At 36.7% G+C, this 22,835-nt stretch overlaps 2 long non-coding RNA genes and 1 pseudogene across 2 annotated transcripts; all 3 read right to left on the reverse strand.

Annotated features, from left to right (window-relative positions):
* Positions 1 to 23: 23 nt before the first annotated feature.
* LOC125679719 (uncharacterized) lies at positions 24 to 4,699 on the reverse strand. Its single transcript, XR_008800558.1, has 3 exons — positions 2,939 to 4,699; positions 2,216 to 2,239; positions 24 to 217 (listed from the first exon to the last, which is right to left on the reverse strand). It is a non-coding gene; the product is annotated as an uncharacterized LOC125679719 (long non-coding RNA).
* A 1,373-nt stretch (positions 4,700 to 6,072) lies between these two features.
* Positions 6,073 to 7,352, reverse strand: LOC125679720 (uncharacterized; annotated as a pseudogene).
* A 6,517-nt stretch (positions 7,353 to 13,869) lies between these two features.
* Positions 13,870 to 18,022, reverse strand: LOC130052181 (uncharacterized). Its single transcript, XR_008800559.1, has 2 exons — positions 17,857 to 18,022; positions 13,870 to 15,727 (listed from the first exon to the last, which is right to left on the reverse strand). It is a non-coding gene; the product is annotated as an uncharacterized LOC130052181 (long non-coding RNA).
* Between the last annotated feature and the right edge of the window lie 4,813 nt (positions 18,023 to 22,835).

Raw genomic sequence — 22,835 nt, forward strand, 5'->3', positions numbered from 1 at the left:
CAGTAGTAAAAATGTAGCGGTTATATATGATTATGTGCCGTTCATGCTTCACATATTTATTCAGTTTGTGAGTACAATGATAAAAGTTTACATATAATATGTATACAAGTTTTTAAGAGATTGTTTAGATAAAATAAAGTACATAATTTTCATCCTGCACAGAAGTTTGGTGCACACGTGCCAGTTTTCTTACAAAAGCTGCATAGAACATCAGGAACTGCAATAAGGTGAGAAAATCAATGTTATATACAGAGAGAGAGAGAGAGAGAGAGAGTGAGAGAGAGAGAGAGAGACTAGAAAACACGGTTCGCCATGCAATATCTTTTGTGCATGACTTTTACAGAAATATTTACTTATGTACCTAAATTGCAATGTAAAGACAGTACCGTTCATCTTTTCACTTCAAATAGAGAAAGGCGCTTCAGAAGTTTAAAATATTACGCATTAGCCTCGCTACTGACAGAAATATGTCGACCTAAGAGTTGCATTGTTTTTTCGAGGACCAAAACGTTTAGTTTGTAAGTAAATATATGACAGACAAGGCTTTAAAAAGACATTCCGAACGCCATGCTGTCGTTTAGCTACCAACTCACCGTCTATAGAAATGTAGACGGCGCACGCTTGACGCGTTGTACATGCGATATCAGAGTGTCGCTCAAGGCAAAACATTGAAGTTGTAAGAGAAATTAAAGGCATTGTCGAGCGGAGCATCCCCTTGTAACATGACTTCATTTAATGGGTATCATAATTAAATATGCACTTTGGATTAACTTATTAGAATTCTCCCTATTACATAAAATGTACGAGTATATAGTAGGTCTGAGGTTTAAAACTCAAAAGACCTGTTTCTAATGGAGCTCTATCATTTGCTGTATTAATCTAGTGACTGGGACAACACACGAAACCAATTGACAGCTTTCTCTCCCCGTCATCTATATCTGTTGCAATTATTGGAAGAAAGACTGCAATGTTACACAATTATTCAGTCTATATTTGTGACATTGACCTATGATCTCGAGACGTAGAAATGAACTAATATTCATTAGAAATGTAAGACTTATACGGTACCAATTTTGTTGCACCAGATGCGCATTTCGACAAATAATGTCTCTTCAGTGATGCTCAACCGAAATGTTTGAAATCCGAAATAACTATGAAGTATTAGAGCTAAATATAGCCAAAAACAGCGTGCCAAAAAAGTGAAGCCAAATTCGTCCAAGAAAGTGAGACTAAAAAGAAAAATGGTGCTATTCATATGGTGTATAAAACGTTGTTAATTTAATTCGAACACTAATTGTGACCATGAATTAGAAATCAATAAGGGTATATCTTGACTTGCCTGTTATCTCTATAGCATGTGTGAAGACAGAAAACTGGAACGCACGTGCACATTTTATATTCTGACCACAACATTGTTACATACATTCGAAAATTGACTTTGGATCAGGTCACGGTGCCCAGTCTTGTCTTAAAGGAACTCGATCGCTTTGCAATCGGAAGACCCGAATTCGATTCTCTATCCTGGCGCCTAAACCTAATGGGATGTTTAACATAGGTCGTGGCTGCTCCTTCGCCAAGTACTCGGCATTAGAAGCGAAAGCCACGGGTCTTTATGATATGACCTTAAAAACAGCACAATAAGACCCCCACTGCTGCTGCCGGAAGTGAAAGTGAGCCAAAAATAACAACATCGAATGAGACATAAAATAAGAAACAAATCAAATCTGACCTTGTACTAAAATCAAAAAGATCTTTTCTCTGTGCATATATCACCCCTGTATTACGTGTTTGGCACGCTGTTTTTGGCTATATTTAGCTCTAAAACCTCATAGTTATTTCGGATTTCAAACATTTCGGTTGAGCATCACTGAAGAGACATTATTTGTCGAAATGCGCATCTGGTGCATCAAAATTGTTACCGTATAAGTTTTACATGTGACAGAAAACACTGTAGCTAGAGAGGTATTCATAACATCGCTACATTCAATCACTGGTTATGACCTTGACCTATTGATATAGATATTTACAAAACCTTCCTCTCCCCGCCGTTTATCATTGCAGCAAGTATGGAACCAAAATTTGAGATATTTCTTACATGCATTATTTTCTCCATACCATGTAATTCATTTATATACAGCAATATACTTACAAAATAAACCAAAAAATAAACTAAAACACTAATAAGTAAACCATGGCAAATGTTATCAATACTTACGGTTTTTTGGTCGTTTTTCCCCGCCTATTAAAATAGAAAATAAATAAAAATAAGATCTTATGCTCACAAAATATAAGGCTCGGGGACAGAAAACACACAACTCGTTGAGTATACTAGTAAATCATATCAGTCCACAATAATGGGAGATTCTTTTTATCACATGTTAACCTACCTACCCACCCCACCCCACCCCACCCCACCCCAGCTCCGCAATCGTAACTACTCGGCTATTTCCGTAACCACAAATGAACTTACCGGTTACGGAAAAGGGCGAGCGCGTGATCCGATTGCCCAGCTCCGGTTATTCATTTACGGTATTGTATTATTGGGGGGTTTGCTTCCAAACATTTTCTAAACAAACTACGTAAAATTGACGTTTCTTTGTGACGTCACAAACGGTGTCAGATAACAGCGTAATAATTACAATTTATGTACATGTAATGGTAATATCCACTGGACAAAGGAGTAAATATGTGATAAATTAACATATTACTGATGGTCTAGCACATTGGTCACACGCTGCATGCTAGGAGATTTGGTTCCACAAAGCAGATACATGTTATTTATTTGTATTCATTTTTAGACTCCAACATCCTTACCTTTACCTGCCCAATTCTGTGACTCCAACAATCTTACATTTACCTGTCCGAGACTACAATAACCTTACATTTACCTGTCGGAGATTCCAATATCTTTAACTGTTCAAGACTCCAACAAGCTTACCTTTACCTGTCCCACTCCGTGCTTGTCTGTGTTTGTTTCTATTATCTGCCCCGTCTCTTTGAATTTTCGTATGATGCACTTTACCCTTCCTTCCCCACCAAAATGAATCTGTCGTCACTAGAATCAGAAGAATTATAGATAGCAAAAATACACTTTTACACTTCATGATGTTTTTCTCACAAACATGAGAAATAGATAACAAATGTATTCTGGTATTTCCCATAATGCACAACATTTATCATTGTAGACAAGACGATTTAAGTACGACAAATTTTACACACAATCATGATGCATACATTTTAATTATGTTAATAATGTTTAACTTTACCAGGAGCTTAATCTCTTTTACAGCACGGTATCTGCATTTAATACTAGGTTGTTTACTACGTTTTCATATTATAATGTTTTAGTATATGGTTAAGAAATAAAGCACGAATTCTAGACATAACAATATCAGTACAATTAAAAACTATTTTCTAATAATACCTGATATAAGGGATATCATGGTACATTACATGTCTCGATCACGTGACTAATCAAGTTTAAATTTACATTGCGCATGGTGATATATCTAAATATCGAGTTTAAGACAACAACAACAAAAAATTTTCTTCTCACATAGTGGCTTTTGAATAAATGCTACATGTACATGTTGGAAGACTACGAAGATATTGTCAATGAGAAACTCCAGCATTATTTAGATATCAACTTCGGAGTACTTGTGCGTAGAACCAGAGTAGTGTATAACAAAGTAATGTTTTGAATGACTGATCAGAAAATTTCCTTTTTCTACTTTTATTGAAGAAATTTTATTTTTATTTTAAAAATTCATTTCAAAATTAACTCATGCACAGCTCTATCCTTGGATGAATTTGGTTCCAGTTTTTGGCACTTTAGTTTTCCTTTTAGCTCTTACAAGTTTATTGTTATTTCGAATTTCCAAACTTTCGGCTTGAGCATCACTGAAGAGACACTATTTGTCGAAATTCGCATCTGGTGCATCAAAATTGGTACCGTACAAGTTTTACATTGAAGAAGCAACTTTCTTGGATTTTAAAAAGTCTGATCTTTAATTAATCGTGGTGAATGGTCGTGTAAAGTGTTGAATAGTCACACGTTTTGAGTTTGTTGATTTGAAAAAAAGTTTTGTGATTTCAAATTGACTGAAAGTTTTTAGAATCCACGTGTGATTTACAGCACTTCTGACATCTGTAGTGGCACAGTGCGTTTGAATTGTCTTCTTCACTGCTGTAAATATCTTCATGAGGGTCACAGATAGGGGCTTGGTAAAACACTTACTGGATCCATCAATGTATCTTTGTTTGTAAGGGTTTTATGAAGTTTAGGAATCCAGTATAGGTACAGTAACTCATATGTCAGGGATATCAAATGTGTTGGAAACTGAATCATGATGTTGATGAATTTTATGTTTTGAAAGGGAGGTTGAAGCATAATTAGGATTACCAGATGTGGAATTAATGCCAGGTTCCTTTAAGAACAGTTGTAATAATGAACCTTACAAACAAATACAGTGCTGTTACAAGCTTCGTCAGATGGAACCAACACATATTCCTTGTGTATTAAACCTATCTGTTTCTTTTATCGCCTCTGGTTTACTAAACACAGCAGGATAGTTGGTAGGGGTTATGAGATTGATCACTGTTCGTTATCTTCACCTTTGTTTTAATGGTTCTAATACCTTATTTTAATATTCCTCTTACACCTTTTACCCATTATGACAAGTTGTCAAGTTCTTTTTTCATATTTAGTCCATCATCTGGAATAATCTTTGAAAGAATTCATAATAGAGATGACGTCTTGTCGCCAATTGGAAGAACGGGGTGTCTGAATTTAGGACCCCACAACGTAAGTGATTCCACGTCCTCATTTTCAACTGTATCAACACCACCGGTGATGACATGTCCAGCTGGACTATAATTGAACGAAGACACAAACACGCAGATAGAGGTGGGTTAAGTGTCCAGGAACTGTAAAGTCTTTTGAAATTAAACAGTTTGGACTGATTTTGACTGCGGATAACTCCGTTTACCTGATCAGGATATGGGGCTCACGGCGGGTGTGATCGGTCAACAGGGGATGCTTACTCCTCCTAGGCACCTGATCCCACCTCTGGTGTGTCCAGGGGTCCGTGTTTGCCCAACTATCTATTTTGTATTGCTTATAGGAGTTATGAGATTGATCACTGTTCGTTATCTTCACCTTGCATGCAATAGTAGAAGTATATCTGTAGGAAATACAGGATATAGACATGAACTTGAAATATTCTGGAATACAGGACAACTTTTTATGACGAAAAATGTTGGTTACCTTGACGGCACCTATTCCTTTGTTAGCAAATGTAAGTATAAGGAACAGAGTGGCATGATTCTGAAGGATTATCATCCATAACCCGCAGTGGTTTAAAGAGTCTGTCCTGGGCAGCATCAATCCAGTCTGTATTCTGATGTTTGAAAAATCGAAGTAGCCAAGGTGCCTAGGAGGAGTAAGCATCCCCTGTTGACCGGTGACACCCGCCGTGAGCCCCATATCCTGATCAGGTAAACGGAGTTATCCGCAGTCAAAATCAGTGTGCCAAGAACGGCTTAACAATCGGTATGAAACACGTCAGACAGCATTTGACCCAATGCGAGGTTGTATTGACGAACTAGATCGTTATAACGACCATAGAATTTGCTGACTGTTGAAATCCCTGTACCACCAACTTGTCTGTCAGTAGCTTACCTCGATTTAAAAACTGACTATACCCAGAACAAGCTCTTTCATATCGAATCAGTTGAGATATATAAACACCATATGCAGGTGATAATGGAATATTGCTACATAAATGTGGGAAGTTGACGATGGAGAAGCTGAAATCATCCCGTTTGTCATACAGTTGAGTTGTCAGTTTGCCGTTAATGTCTACTTTCAATAAAATATCTAAGTATGAAGCAGAAGTGGGCGACTCTGTGGTGTCCTTTATTTCGAGCTCACAGGGAGACATCAAATCGACATATGAATGAAAACTATCATTGTTAATAGACAAAACGTCATCGATATATCTAAAAGTCGAATTGAAGGTCATAGCGAGAGATTGTTTCTTCTCACGTAGAAGTTTTTGAATAAATTCTGCTTCATATGAATATAAAAACAGGTCGGCTAACAAAGGAGTTATTATAAATGTTTCTAAGGTAGGTGTTTCTTAGCTTAGAATAAGATTTACATTGAAATTTACATTGAAATAGAAAATGAATTTCATCTTCGATCACACTAGTATTGCAAGCATCACAACATCTTTCATTCATTGATGTGGAATTATATCTACCACTTTCTATTGCAAGTTTATGTGCATTTTATCTTTTTCTGAGTAAATCACATATGGACTTCTTTTTCCTGTGTATATTTTTTTTTTATAAAGTTTTTTTAACCAAAGATTGTTGACAATTGCTCCTACGTGCACTGGTCAATGATTCTTTGTTTTATGTTTGGTAAAAGGTGTTGAATTGAATCTTTATATTTTGTAATGTTTGAAAATCCCAGATTATCTAGAATAGAAAATATTTTCTTGGTCCAAGTGTTGTAGTCACTTGTTGATTGGTAAAGTTTAAAAGCCAAAGAATCAGACGTTATCAGATGATTCCAATATTTAAAACTTGAGAATGAAATTTTGGACCAAATGATAGTCTATCAAGTTCTGCTAGACAACCAGCATTGGACATTTTACAGTGCACTCCAAGGATATCTTTAATAAATTTTAAGTGAAATTTTTCTAGATTTGAAATATCTTTGGATGGGAGATCCACTCCCCATATTTCACTACAATAAAGAAGAACTGGAAGTACAATAGCATCAAAAAGTTTTTCTAAAAGTTTACATGGGTTGTCATTACCAATGAATCTTTTCATTTTAAAACATGCTTTTCTGGCTTTTTCACTAAGCACAGCTGTTGCTAAGTTAAACCTCCCATTACATTTCATCATAACACCTAAATAACAGTATTTTGGTACAATTTGTATTGTATTGCCATTAATAGTAAATTCATTCCCTTGAGGTTTGCCATTTGAGTTAAATATCAAAACTTTAGATTTATCTATATTGACTTGCAGTTTCCAGTTTGAACAATAGTTACTGAGAATATCAAGGCTGTTCTGTAAACTACTTACATGTATACTTATTTCAATTATGACGTCACATTCTTTCACGGATTTTATCCCAGTAAAGATTTTCATAACCTTCCTTAACGTACCCGCGTAGTTGAAATGGATCTCAAAATATCCATATGTAATTACCTAGTGGTTCAAGTATTAAGTACCACACAACTACAGTCATGATATACCATACATATATAAAGTCCAACCCCGACCCACATTATTTGCCTTTACTTACCCAATTCGTTGCTAATCCACCCACATTAATAAAATTTCGTCCCGAAATGTAATTTTACAATGAATTTCAAAATGTCTGGGTGTCCTTTTCTCTTGTTTGTAATGCACGGGGATCCATGGTCGAAGTCTCGGAAAGTAAGTATGTGCTTCCATCTGGAAAGTGTACAAATTCATCTATCTGCACCTGTAAATATCCAGAGGGAATAATCTAACGTCTGTAGTTCTGAGAGTGTTGTTTGGCTGCTGTACGTTCGCCCTGTAGAAGTGTTGCAGTGTGTCCCTTCATGGGCAAACAGAGAACGTTTGCAAAACGAAACGGGGGTCGGCTTCGAAACAACTAGGATCCCATGAATCTGTTTCCTTAGCAGTGGTGGTGGTTGAGACCCCCATGGTTTCAGTGTGGCGTCAACCATGATGTCTGGTTGAGGGATCCGGCCGTCATCTATCTGGACTCCAGAATCCACCATGGTAACTGGTGGCATACGGGATGACTCCTCCCGTGGTTCCGTGTGGATGTTGTTAGCTTCCATGAGAGTTGGCTGGTCCTATACGTCTGGCGCCATGGCTTCGTCTGAGTCCAGGAATGAAAGAGATGGACAGCCCGGCTCCATCCACCCAGTCGCTGGCATCTGTAGGTCATTCCACAGGGCCTCAAATTCCGGGTCGTACTGTAGACCTTCTTGAGTAGATGGAACCGCTACAGGTAGGGCACATGAGGAATCATGGTCATTGGCATTGATGGTGGCGGTTGGATTTTCACAGACTTGACCCGTGGTTGTCGGGTGGAGCATGTTCTGTACATCTCTTCATGCTTCCGAAAGACATCAGCTCTTGACTTCGGACACTCATAGTCACATCCCAGTATTTCACATGTCAGTCGTTCTCCATGGCTGCTTTTTATATGCCGGAGGAGTTTAGCTTCAACATTCCTGACACTGGAATTCCGGGGGCAATGCACAAGCATAAGCGAAGTCTTTGTACTGGAATATTGACATGACTGGAAAGACTGAAAGAGATCATATCATAGTAAATCATCTTCATTTACATAAAATCTACGATTTCCCTGGTAATGGGGAAATAAAATGTCTAAATCAAAGGGAACATTTATCATTTTTGAATCAATAGTTTCTATAAAAACAGCGGACTTCACAATAACACAATAGGTGGAAATAAGTTCCTGGTGGATACTCGCTGTGGTAATCTCATGGGAGTAGGATCATCATCCATTTCTGCATCATCTACTGAAGAATCTTCTGGTATATCTTCTGACGAAGGTCTTGAAGCGCTTCGTGTACATCTCCTAATGCTGACTCAGGACCTTGATCATCATTAGTGACATCACTAATGGACAATGGAGCGTCCTCCATACTCTGGTCTCTCCAGGTCTTGGTACCGGTACCTACATGTAATACAAAGACATCAGATTCATCATCACAGTCATCTTCATCCTTTGATGAAGGTAACATGGGCTGATTGCCTTGACCTGAATCCTTTGGCTTGATCCTTTTCGGTGCTGGAAATGGCATAGGAGAGGGAACATTAATTTTGTTCCTATGGGAAGGAGCAAATTTCTATGCAAAGTTTTGCATCTACCTTCACCGTCCTCTCTACTTGCCTTATAGACAGGAATATCCGTGTTGGGTTGACTTATTACGACGTAGGGGCAATCTTCCCATCGGTCAGCAATATTATGCTTTCCTTCATAAGCAACCACTTTCACTAACACCCTGTCTCCAACACTTAGATTAAATCCCTTCCTTCTTTAGTCATAGAGAGTTTTGTGTCTTGATTGGCTATTCTTAGTGTCTGTATTAGCAATGTCGTAAGCAGACTTAAGTCGTTCCTTAAAGTTTTGAACATAAGTTGACATACTTTTAGTTCTCTCAGTATTGTCTAATCCAAATAGTAAGTCAACAGACAAAGTTGACTCCCTGCCAAACATCAAATAAAATGGTGAAAATCCTGTTGTTTCGTGTTTGGTGGCATTGTATGCATGGTTCAATGGTCCTATAAAAACTTTCCAATTTGACTTCTGGTCAGGTGTGAGTGCCCCAAGCATGGATATCAAAGTTCTATTAAATCTTTCGGTGATACCATTGCCCATTGGGTGGTATGGAGTGGTCCTTGACTTTGAAATTTCTGTAATTTGGCACAATTCCTGAATGAGTTTACTAGAAAAATGTGTTCCTTGGTCCGAATGAAGTTTCCTTGGAAGTCCATATGGAATAATGAAATGGTTTAGTAAGGCATCTGCTGTAGTTTTAGCAGTCTGGTTTCTAGTTGGGGCAGCAACTTCAAATTTGTTGAAATGATCTGTAATAACTGAAATATTTTGAATTCCACCCTTAGATGGTTCCAAAGTCAAATAGTCCTCATGCATAGCTCTTATCCTTGGACGAATTTGGCTCCACTTTTTTTGGCACGCTGTTTTTGGCTATATTTAGCTCGAAAACTTCATAGTTATTTCGGATTTCAAACATTTCGGTTGAGCATCACTGAAGAGACATTATTTGTTGAAATGCGCATGTAGTGCATCAAAATTGGTACCGTGTAAGTTTTACATACAAGTTCAAGAGGCTGAGTCGTAGAGATGCTGACTAATGAAGCACGTTGGTTGTCAGGTGTCTTAAACTTCAAGCATCTGTCGCACTGATCAATCTAGGTGGTAATGTCTTTGCGCATTCTTGGCCAGTAGAGTCTGTCTATCACTAATGCTGTAGTCCTCTCCCTGCCTGGATGTCCCATCCTATCATGGAGGAATTCCATTTTAGTAGGAATGACTTCTGGAGAAACAACTACTTGCTGACGTTCTCCATCCTCAGCACTGGTGACTGACTAGTAAGTCATTAACAACTTTCAGCTTCTTGAAGTTTCTGTACATGATCTGTCGTGATTGAGTTTTTCTTGGGCCTGTCCCAGCGTGAGCGCCAAAATGTAACATACTTGTGTTGACTTGACAATTACAACAACGCTGTTGGTTCGTTTTCAACAAGACGGTCTCTTTATTATGGATCAATAAGAATAAGAAAACACTGTAACAAATATTAAATATTTGGCGTATAACTATGACTATAGATATTATCATCAAAGGGAGATAATTCAATTACATGAAATCTACAAATTCAAGTCTCCCACTTCTTTAATCAATGCAAGGTGAAGATAATGAACAGCGATCAATCTCATAACTCCTACAAGCAATACAAAATAGATAGTTGGGCAAACACGGGCCCCTGGACACACCAGAGGTGGGATCAGGTGCCTAGGAGGAGTTAGCATCCCCTGTTGACCGGTCACACCCGCCGTGAGCCCCATATCCTGATCAGGTAAACGGAGTTATCCGCAGTCAAAATCAGTGTGCCAAGAACGGCTTAACAATCGGTATGAAACACGTCAGACAGCATTTGACCCAATGCGAGGTTGTATTGACGAACTAGATCGTTATAACGACCATAGAATTTGCGAAATGCTGACTTCAATCGAGACTGTTGAAATCCCTGTACCATCAACTTGTTTGTCAGTAGCTTACCTCGATTTAAAAACTGACTATACCCAGAACAAGCTCTTGCATATCGAATCAGTTGAGATATATCAATATATATTCATCACAAAATATTACAATAATTATCCTTATAAGTATTTGAACAGAATTGATTATTGCAATTCATGAAAGGTGAAGATAACGAACAGTGATCAGTCTCAACTCCTACAAGCAATACAAATTCGATAGTTGGGTAAACACGGACCCCTGGACACACCAGAGGTGGGATCAGGTGCCTAGGAGGAGTAAGCATCCCCTGTCGATATATAAAATCACAACATGGATACCATTCAATGGGAATGAGTCGTGAAACTCACAGTATACACGAATATACACTGACAGGCTGATATCCACACATCAATAATTAACTACTTTGTAGATATTTACTAGGCATAAAACAAAAAGTTTACTATAAAAGATGAAACAGTAAGACATCATGAATTAAAGGCATAGGGTCTATCCTTTATGTCTAAAATGACATCACAATATTTTGCAAGCAGAACTCCAAAAAAACCAAAAAAACAAATTTGTAGCATTAATTATGCAGTGCTTTGAAATTGAAGTCATTTTGACGTTTTTGCCCTGTATAAAATATTTGTCTGGAGGACAATATATTAAAGTGGTACCCTTATGATTGGTGGCTACACACAAACATAAGAGATGCGAAGTCAACAGGATACCAGTTTAGGCAAATGAGAACAGAGAATTATTTTGTAATAACTATCGTATCCAATGTGTTTGTAAACATTCTGAGGAACATTTTGTGATTTTCTAGTTATGATCTTTTATTTCGCCACCTTTTTGGAACATGCAAAATTTTACCAATATCTTAGACCCTATGCCTTTAAGTATTTACACACAACTTTCTATTCAAAGTCTCACTCTCATTAATAATTTACTCCAGGAAAAGTGATTTTAGGAATTAAGTGCATAATGACAGGTTTAACATTTAATGAGGATTTAGATAATAATAATATATTAAACATTCGTATCAAAGAATTACTTACCATGTAAATGGAAATCACTGTCACGGTCTAAATAATACAAACTCAATACTAGTCACCAACACTCAAAAACTGTCCAACACTTTCAGAAGCTAGATAAGGTATGAACCAAAACCAAAAAAGAACTCAAAGAATTTTTGGTGGGAAACACAAGAACCAACCAAAAAGCATAAGACAAACTAAAACACCAATGAAATTAAGATACAAAATAACCATGACCAGAATATAATTAGAGCCCTGAGGCTAACTCTTGACCTTTTTAGCAAATGACCATTTAAAAATCAATACACTAAACTACAGGTTGGTTGAATAAATCTAGAATTCATCTGTAGAACTTTAACCGTGTGGTATTTAATGCAGACACAACACAGTTGATTTTTTCGTTAGGTTCTATATTTGTGATCTTGAAGATGAATATAATATATATATATATACCCTACAAAACATATAACAACATATCAATTACAGTATCAACATAAATAAATTATCACATTGTTATGATAAAATCTAGATATCTTACATTTATCATAGGTAATATAATAATTGCATTACACTGAATTAATCTGTATTATGTAATAGAATAACTTCTATTTTACTCAAGCAAAATAGATTGAATATAATAAATCTCAATTATGAATATATTTACAATGCTAATATACAATATCATACGCAATAATTACAATAGTTACCGAATTGTGGATTCAGGCAAAAGAAAAAATTGGAACCATGTCCATGGTGTATTTACAACACATCCGACCTGTATATAGTAATACACACATTCACTTTTGTAAACATATATAATAATGTCTTACATCAAGGCTGATCTTGTCATATCTACCGATACATAGCATTAATTCTATATCAGTGTAATTTACTTTAAAAACTATTGATACATTTATATTTGATCACTACTCTCTTTCTCATACATACATGTATAACTATAACTCATCATTTTCATACTTCCATTCATACTCTAGATTTGTTAATGGAAATTACTAAAAAAAAGATCTTCAATAGATTGTCCGATTTCCTTCAATTTTCTTAAATAATGGCAATTATGTAGCACTGGCAATCTCTCTGACTGCTAACTTCAAAGTGATTTAAATTTACAGAATAAAACTCTCCAGAACTTTGACCTTCAAGACCTTCCAATAAAATTCCAGGAATACTTACAGTGACCAATCAAAGACTACTGACCTCTAAACTAGTCCTCTGCCTATACTTGTCTTGAATGAATAAAACACTAAAGACAACTCTTATTCTAAAGAAAGATAACTCTGGTTATACTTCAGTAATAGAAACGTGCAGTGCTGGTTAGTAATATGTACATGTATTTTATATAAGTAATAAATTTGTATTATTTATTTACAAGTATTTAATTGGTATATCAATACTTAATTTTAGATTATCTTAAGTTTAAAAACACTTCAAAATAATACATTATCACAGAAATGTAATGCAAATAACAATATATTTACACAGTACCAATTTCTTCAATAGATGCACATGCAATGTACATTGCTATGTATATGTGCATAATGTAAAACTTATACGGTACCAATTTTGATGCACCAGATGCGCATTTCGACAAATAATGTCTCTTCAGTGATGTTCAACCGAAATGTTTGAAATCCGAAATAACAATGAACTATCATAGGGGAAAACAGTGTGCCAAAAAAAGTGGTGTTAAATTCGTCTAATTATATAAAACACGAGTCTGTCACATATATAATAAAATAATGCAAAAATTTAAAATATTTTTGATTTTTAGATTCAACAAAATTGGACCATTCCTACGCGGCTGTACGACCATCTATTGGAAAAGACTATACAGTAAGGACAGACAACTCTTTGCGCCTTAGCCTGTGTATTTTAGTTTAAAACAAAAATATGAGTGATTTTTAGAATCAACAAAATTGGACCATTCTGTAACGTGCGCCGAATACACAAATCTATTTATAGCGAGTTCAATTGACACACTTACAACAACACCAGTGAAAACGATTTGAAACTTTTACAAATTTTAATTCTACATAATTAATCACATATATATAAACATACAATGATACAGAAGTACACAACACAGATCTAAAGTTCTACTCAACTTGTTTATAATGATCAGCGTCTCCGTGAATCAGTTCAGGAATCCTTGCACACGCGTTAATTACACGATTTCCATATCACACAGATGCGCGATCCTAGCTAGATGATCGGGCCAGGCACTTCCACGGACCGGCTGATTACGAAGTGCTTCCATTTTACCGAGATTACTGCCATCTTCTTCTCCAGCCACAACACTACTCCTGCAGACGATCACGCGCTCCACCCGTCCCGTCATCCGATCACACACGAAGCTTTCCAAGTGACGTCACAGATACACAAAAACAAAACAGCTGATGCAACAGTTTAAATATATAACCAAATATCGTAACACCTCCTCCCTTAAAGAACAGTTTGAGTGTATATGAAAACTTTTACACAATAACCAATGCACATACCATTAATTCACATAAAATTCAACAAAATCAGATAAAAAATCATAACATATCACTCTACAGGTACTCTCGACAATGCGTCTGCAATGATATTTTTTCTACCTTTGATATGCCTAATGACAATGTTATGTTCTTGCAACTCTAAACTCCACCTCATTAATCTCTGATTCTTGTTTCTCATTTTGTGTACAAAGGTAAGAGGATTATGGTCAGTAAATACAACAACTGGATGTGCAGATGAATATAAATAGACATCAAAATGTTGCAGTGCCAATAACATAGACAAACACTCTTTTTCTATGGTAGAGTAGTTTCTTTGACATTTTGAGAACTTTTTAGAAAAATAAGCAACAGGATGGCAAACAAAATTTTCATCTTCCTGTAATAACACAGCACCACATCCTACATCACTAGCATCAATATGCATAACAAATTCTTTATCAAAATTGGGAGATGAAAGAACTGGAGAGACCATGAGAATGGCTTTTATTTGTTCAAAAGCCTGTTGGCATGTTTCATTCCATTTAAACTGACTATTCTTTTTTAAAAGACATGTCAATGGATTCGCAATGGTTAAGAAGTTTGGACAGAACTTCCTATAGTATCCAGCCATTCCCAGGAATCTCATGAGTTCTCTCTTACATTGTGGTACAGGGAAATTTGTAATCGCATCAACCTTAGCTAGGACAGGCTTCACATGGCCATTACCAACAATATGGCCCAAATACTCGACAACTGCATGACAAAATTCACTTTTAACAAGACTAACAGTCAAGTTTGCATCTGATAATTTCACAAACAAGGCCCTAATATGTGACAAATGTTCTTCAAAAGTATTGCTATGCACTATCACATCATCAATATAAGCTTCACAGTGATCTAATTTACACAATAAATGATTGATCTTTGAAAGGTTGCAGGTGCATTCTTCATCCCAAATGGCATCACCTTATATTGGTAAAAACCATCTGAAGTGACAAAAGCAGAAATTTCTTTTGCTCTCTCTGTTAGGGGAACCTGCCAATACCCTTTGAGAAGGTCAAACTTACTCACATACTTCGCACATCCTATCTTATCGATGCAGTCTTCAATCCTTGGAATGGGATACGAGTCTGTTTTAGTAATTGTATTGACCCTACGAAAGTCTGTACAAAACCGAAATGAACCATCTGGTTTTGGAACAAGAAGACAAGGAGAGCTCCAAGGGCTATTACTATGCTCAATAATATCATGTTCCATCATATATGCCAGTTCTGCACGACAGTGTACTTGTTTCAAGGGGTTCATTCTATAGGGATGTTGTTTTATGGGAGATACATCTCCAACATCTACATCATGGTATACAAGAGTCGTTTTAGTAGGAACATCTGGGAATAAATATGAAAATTCCTGTATAAGAGACATGAGCTCTTCTTTCTCTTTATCATCCAAATGACCAAGTTTACACTCTATGTCAGACAAAATGTCTGAGTTTTTCAATCTCGGAGTAGACATATGTTGGTCTTGATTTGGTGTAGTGACCTCAGTTCCAGTAGTGGCGACTGATTCTACTTTGGGATGATTTGCGTCATTTCTGTCATGATATTGTTTTATCATGTTAATATGGCAGAGCTGTTTACTCTTGCGCCGACCAGGAGTTTTGATAATGCAATTCAATTCATTGACCTTTTGCTCAACTTCAAATGGGCCAAGGTATTTGGCACGCAATGGCTGACCTGGAATAGGTAGCAAAACAAGGACCTTGTCTCCTGGATTAAATGTCTGGTCTTGGTACGTTTGTCATACCACGTTTTCATTTTTTCTTGACTAGCCTTAAGGTTTTCTCTTGCTAATTTCCAGGTTTAGGATAGTCTCTCTTTGAATTTTGCGACATAGTCTAATAGATTGGGCTGACTTTCTTCACCCAACCATTTGACTTTAAGCAACTTCAATGGTCCTCGCACAGTGTGACCATAAACAAATTCAAAAGGACTAAAACCAAGCGATTCCTGCTTTGCACCCCTTACAGCAAATAAAAGAAAGGGGAATCCCTGATCCCATTCTTTTTCATTTGACAAACAATAGGTTGGCATCATATTTTTCAAAGTTTGATGAAACCTCTCCAGGGCCCCCTGTGACTCTGGATGATAAGCACTAGATGTATGATGCCTAAACCCTAACTCCTGCATGACTTGTTTAAAGACCTTTGAAGTAAAGTTGGAACCTTGATCAGACCGCACTGATTGGGGTAAACCAAAATTTGTGAAGAACTTAGTCAAGGCATTGACAATTGTTTTTGCTTTAATATTGCGAAGCGGAATTGCTTCTGGGAAGCGTGTTGATGCACACATAATTGTGAACAGGTACTGATTACCTGTCTTGGTTTTGGGTAAAGGACCTACACAGTCTATAATGACCTTGGCAAATGGCTCATCAAAAGCAGGGATAGGCTTCAAAGGAGCGTAAGGGATTCTTTGATTAGGTTTCCCTACGACTTGGCACACATGGCAAGACTTACAGTAGTCCACTATATCCCTTCTCATCTTTGGCCAGAAGAAGTGAGCCAAGACTTTATGGTAGGTTTTCTTGACACCCAAGTGACCCGACATTGGTGTGTCATGGGCGAGACCTATGACTGTTTTACGGTATGCCCTAGGTACTACAATCTGATGGTGAATCTGCCACTCATCTTCTACTAAAGCGTCTGGGGGACGCCATTTTCTCATGAGAACACCCTGATTTTTATAATAACAAACAGAGACCTTATCTGTCTCCACAGGAGACAAAACCTGTTCATTAAGACCTTGTAATTCAACATCCGACTCTTGTTCGGATATCAACTTATCTCTAGTAAGAGGGGTGTTGTCTAACATTTCCTGTAAACCAAACACGTCGTGTTCAGACTGAGACTGTTGGTTCTCAAAAGAATAACTTTCTGCTTTTAACAGATCTGACAAAAATGTCTCATTGAGACCTAAAGAAGAGTCATCTCCTATATCTAACTTCTGACTTACCGTCTGTTCAGCATGCCCAAGTTTCTTAGCCATAGCCCTTGTCAATGCACAAGAAGGAAACAATTCTTTATTTTCTTCATCCAAAATAAGGCTAGGTTTTTCACAAATAATCGGGTCAGGTACAACCTTACCTCCCGCTAAATCATTTCCTAACAAAAGAGAAACCCCCTTAACTGGTAAAGTAGGTCTGACCCCTACCACTACATGCCCAGAGACTAAATCTGACTTCAAGTGTATCTCATGAAGAGGAACTTTAACAATCCCTAACTCTACACCCTGAATCAACACATCAGAACCAGTATGTGTCTTCTCAGACAGTGGCAGCACGCCCTCTAATAACAAAGACTGAGAAGCACCTGTATCCCTCAATACTCTAATTGGGTGAAAGTCAATACTATTTACAGACACTAAACCTTTAAATACAAAAGGTCTAAATTCCTCTCTAAGAACATCATGCTCTGGCTTTGGCTTAGCATCTTCAAACCTACTACACGCAAACTTACCTGTCACAGATGTAAGGGCACTAGGACTAGGCTGGGTGTCAGTATTAACAGGCCTTTTCTTCTATAATGTCCAACATTCTGACTTAATGTGACCCTTCTTTTTACAATAATTACATGTTGGAATATGCTTGAATGTTTCAGTATTCTTGAAATCATTACCTTTCATCTCCGAGTAGCCTAACTTAGAACGAGTTCCTTGTGTAGTGTCTGGCCCTCCTCGAGAACCATCAGAGTTGGTCATTTTCTGTTGATTAATGGGTTTTACAAAAGACACTCTATGAGTAAGTCCATAGTCATCTGCTGCAGTCGCAGCTTGTTCTAGATTTTCAACTTTCTGTTCATCTAAGTATGTTCTAATTTCAGGATGAAGGCAGTTTTTTAATTCTTCCACCAAAATAATTTGTTTCAACCTGAACCAACATTTTTAGAAATACACCATCTATCAAATATATTTTGCTTTTCCCTTGCAAATTCAACATGAGTTTGTTCATTTAATTTCTTGAAATTCCTAAATTTCTGTCTATAGGCTTCAGGCACAAGTTCATATGCCTTTAAGACATTTTTCTTAATTACATCATAATTTATACTTTGATAAAGTGACAATGCTCCATAGACTTCTCTAGCTTTGCCGACAAATGCACTCTGTAATAAAAGTGGCCAGAATTCTTTTGGCCATTTTAAATTCTCTGCAATTTTCTCAAAATGTATGAAATACTTGTTCACATCTTTCTCTTGAAATTTAGGAACCAGTCTTATGTTCTTTGTCACATCAAAGTCAGATTTTGATCTAGCCCTAACTTCAGCCTCTACATCATATTTCAACTTTTGAGTCTCAAATTCCAATTGTTTAAGTTGTAACTCATGTTCTCGATCATGCGCATTTTTCTCTCTTTCAAATTCACGTCTTTCTCTCTCCTGTTCAATTTCTAGTTTCTTTAATTCTAATTCATACTCAAAATTTCTCTTTTCTATTTCAACATGTTGAAAATCTACAACCAATGACATTGCTCTTTCATCCAAAATTTCCTGTTCAACCAAATATTGTACAACAGCATTTCTGATTTCTAATTTCCGTGCACTACGTTTCACATTTAACCCAAACTTTATCACAAACTCAAACAGTTCATCTTTTTTCAAGGTTTCAAGTATCCGCGCTTGCGGCGTTTCCAGAAAAGTATCCATGTTAAAAACCATCTTAACTGGTGTGTTCAGAATTAAATCAACTTCCCAATCATATGATTTCTTGTGATCAAAATATACGAGATATCGCTATTGAAAATTACCTACAAAGTCCTAAAAGTTCGATTATCCCGGACGAGCCCCCAATTTGTAACGTGCGCCGAATACACAAATCTATTTATAGCGAGTTCAATTGACACACTTACAACAACACCAGTGAAAACGATTTGAAACTTTTACAAATTTTAATTCTACATAATTAATCACAAATATATAAACATACAATGATACAGAAGTACACAACACAGTTCTAAAGTTCTACTCAACTTGTTTATAATGATCAGCGTCTCCGTGAATCAGTTCAGAAATCCTCGCACACACGTTAAACATACGGATTACAGATCAGATGCGCAATCCTAGCTAGATCACTTCCACGGACCGGCGGATTACGAAGTGCTTCCATTTTACCGAGATTACTGCCATCTTCTTCTCCAGCCACAACACCACTCCTGCAGACAATCACGCGCTCGACCTGTCCCGTCATCCGATCACACACGAAGCTTTCCAAGTGACGTCACAGATACACAAAAACAAAACAGCTGATGCAACAGTTTAAATATATAACCAAATATCGTAACAATTCCTACACGGCTGTACGACCATCTATTGGAAAAGACTATACAGTAAGGACAGACAACTCTTTGCGCCTTAGCCTGTGTATTTTAGTTTAAAACAAATTTGAGTTATCTCTCTTTGGTACCAAACCTTCATGATTAGTAATGATTTGCATATTCATTCAGCACAATAGAAATGAGTGGTTTTTACACACAATTTCGTGTTTTAGATTTCAGATGGAATAGCTTAGGACATCGACCCTTTGTCATTGTAAACTGATAAATAAACAAAATGACCCTATGTCTATAGTTCCCATGCGACAGGGTATCCACATGGCATTCTGCACAGGTAAAACGGTCCCAAGACTGTTTGGATGGAGACACCCGGAAATTCCAAATGGCGTTGCTATTTCTAAACTACGAAATGTCTGTGTCGCATTTTCTGAATTTCTGTCACATTTTTTTCTGAAAACTCGCAAAATGTGACAAATGCGATGGGACAGTCCATCAGACGGCGCAGGTTTTCGTGCCTTCTCTTTAGTGAGGTGTAACACTTTCACAGCAAACTGCTTGTTCAGCTGTTGAGGTACAGAACCATTAATATAAATCTAGAACTTCATATCCATAAGATTATATTTCCTTACTGATTGTCCATTCTATGTTGAAGAGAGAAATATGTTTTTAATGGTATATACAAGCTCAACAACAATTTTATCTATCTAACAAATAAGGACAAATTTACTTGGTTGATGATTAATGAAGACAAACCAGTAATTGTCAAATTGAGTGAATATTTAGTGCAAACTTTCAGAAAAAGAAGTGATGCTTTAAAACTGCAAAAATCATTATAGTTTATTATTCATATGTTGGTATAATACTGATACTGTCCATTTACTTGTATATATACATGATTAGCAATTCATATATGTATGTACTTGTTTCCCCAACATGCTGCATCCACATGCAGTTTGCAGTCTACGTAACCTGTAGTTAATGTTGTAAACTTTCTTTCTTTTTGAATTTCCTTCTTTATAAACTGTCTTACTGTTATGCCCTCTGGGCCCAAAATTGGAATAAACTTATCTTATCTTATCTATTTCAAATTGAAAAAACATACATTCTGTTATCATGAAAGTTCTGTCGAAGATTATGCCAGACGATGGGCTACATATGAAAAAGAAGAACTTGATACATTGTCAGAATGGGTTAAAAGCATAAGAGGGATATTAAAATCCCGCATTAGACACATGAAAACAAAAGTACGTACCATCTATCCTTCTGTGTTTAGTAAACCAGAAGTGATAAAAGAATTAGATAGGTTACATGAGGAATATGTTTTGGTTCCAGCTGACAAAGCTAGTAACAACATTGTCTTTGTTTGTAAGGCTCATTATTACAACTGTATTTTAAACGAACTTGGCATTAATTCCACTTTTGGTAATCATACTTATACTCCAACTGCCCTTTCAAAAGACGAAATTCTTCAAAACCATGCTTCAGTTTTAGACACATTTAATATTCCAGTCAATGGGTCGAATGAATATGAGTTACCGTACCTATACTGGATTCCTAAACTACATAAAAACCCTTACAAACAAAGATACATTCCTGGATCCAGTAAGTGCTCTACCAAGCCCCTATCTTTGCTCCTCACGAAAATGTTAACAGCTGTGAAGGAGAAACTTCAAACTTACTGAGCGACTACACATGCCAAAAGTGGTGTTAATCAAATGTGGATTCTAAAAAATTCTAAAGAACTTTTAGTAAACTTTAAATCACAGATTTTTTCCCAAATCAATAGCATTAAAACCTATGACTTTTCAACACCATACACGACCATTCCTCACGATAAATTAAAGACTAGACTTTTTGACATCATAGACAATTGCTTCTTCAACAAAAACGGAAATATTCATATCTAGTGATCAATCATTCAAAAACTTACTTTGTTAAACACCACTCTGATTCCACACACAAGTACTCTGAAGTTGAAATAAAAAATATGCTAGAGTTCCTCATTGACAATATCTTCGTGGTCTTTGGTGATCAGGTCTTCCAACAGTCTGTTGGAATTCCCATGGGCACGAATTGTGCTCCTTTGTTAGATGACCTGTTTTTATATTCATATGAAGCAGAATTTATTCAAAAACTTCTACGTGAGAAGAAAAAATCTCTCGCTGTGACCTTCAATTCGACTTTTAGATATATCGATGACGTTTTGTCTATTAACAATGATAGCTTTCATTCATATGTCGATTTGATATATCCCTGTGAGCTGGAAATAAAGGACACCACAGAGTCGTCCACTTCTGCTTCATACTTAGATATTTTATTGAAAGTAGACATTAACGGCAAACTAACAACTCAACTGTATGACAAACGGGATGATTTCAGCTTCTCCATCGTCAACTTCCCACATTTATGTAGCAATATTCCATTATCACCTGCATAAGGTGTTTATATATCTCAACTGATTCGATATGAAAGAGCTTGTTCTGGGTATAGTCAGTTTTTAAATCGAGGTAAGCTACTGACAAACAAGTTGATGGTACAGGGATTTCAACAATCTCGATTGAAGTCAGCATTTCGCAAATTCTATGGTCGTTATAACGATCTAGTTCGTCAATACAATCTCGCATTAGGGCAAATGCTGTCTGACGTGTTTCATACCGATTGTTAAGCCGTTCTTGGCACACTGATTTTGACTGCGGATAACTCCGTTTACCTGATCAGGATATGGGGCTCACGGCGGGTGTGACCGGTCAACAGGGGATGCTTACTCCTCCTAGGCACCTGATCCCACCTCTGGTGTGTCCAGGGGTCCGTGTTTGCCCAACTATCTATTTTGTATTGCTTGTAGGAGTTATGAGATTGATCACTGTCCGTTATCTTCACCTTGGAAACCGTTTTTCAAATTAAGAAAAATTCATGTGAATAAAAAACGTTTGAACTGAAATACAGCAAAGTCACATATGATGTGGTAATTTGAATGTCTTTTGAAGCGTTTGAAAGAGAATCATTGTCCCTGATATAAACTATATTTTAATTCTGTTCAACTATAAATCAAATACATATAAAAAGACGGACTAAATAGAGCATTACAACTATTGCTGTTGAGAAAGATTAATAAAATAAAATGTACGAGACTCCAGTATCTGCTAGACTTTTTAAGTGGTCAGGCAGATG

This window comes from Ostrea edulis, chromosome 2 (assembly GCF_947568905.1).
Source record: "Ostrea edulis chromosome 2, xbOstEdul1.1, whole genome shotgun sequence".
In the NCBI taxonomy this organism is placed as follows: Eukaryota; Metazoa; Mollusca; class Bivalvia; order Ostreida; family Ostreidae; genus Ostrea; species Ostrea edulis.